At 40.3% G+C, this 663-nt stretch overlaps 1 protein-coding gene across 1 annotated transcript in view; it reads right to left on the reverse strand.

The window, feature by feature from the left end:
* Positions 1-663, reverse strand: part of LOC106868907 (uncharacterized) — a 326,747-nt gene that overhangs the window by 321,634 nt on the left and 4,450 nt on the right. The window lies entirely within an intron of this gene.

A 663-nucleotide genomic window follows, 5' to 3' on the forward strand; every position in this document is an offset into this window, starting at 1 on the left:
CTATGCTTAAAGCGGCGAGCTGGCAGAAACGTTAGCACGCCGGGCGAAACGCTTAACGGTATTTCGTCTGTCTTTACGTTCTGTGTTCAAATTCCGCCGAGGTCGACTTTGCCTTTTATTCTTTCGATAAATTAAGTACCAGTTGCGTATTGGGGTCGATCTAATCGACTGGTCCCCACCCCAAAAATTTCGGGCTTTGTGCCTAGAGTAGAGAAGATTATCTATCCTATGCTTATTAAAACTCACTCAATTACTCCACAAACACTCACACACAATCACCTGGTCGCACTCAAATGTGATACCTATCGACACTTTGTACTTCTAAGAAACTAGAAACACGCTATGACCATCTATGACTAGAAACAGTTCAGAAATCACAAACATTATCACTCTCAAGGGAGAGATATAAAGAGATATGTCTTGGCTTTAATTGCTATCAACAATTATTGAAATTTTTCCGTGTGTGATATCCCTGATCCCTAGGTGATATTATTGAGGAATATACAGGAGTCTATCAAATACATCCCGAAGCCATGCCTGCAGTGTCACGGATATTAAGTGATACCACATATTCATATATGAATATATATAATATATAAATGTGTGTGTGTGTGTGTGTGTGTGTGTGTGTGTGTGTGTGTGTGTGTGTGTGTGTGTGTGTGT

The sequence above is a fragment of the Octopus bimaculoides genome, chromosome 7, assembly GCF_001194135.2.
Source record: "Octopus bimaculoides isolate UCB-OBI-ISO-001 chromosome 7, ASM119413v2, whole genome shotgun sequence".
Classification (NCBI taxonomy): Eukaryota; Metazoa; Mollusca; class Cephalopoda; order Octopoda; family Octopodidae; genus Octopus; species Octopus bimaculoides.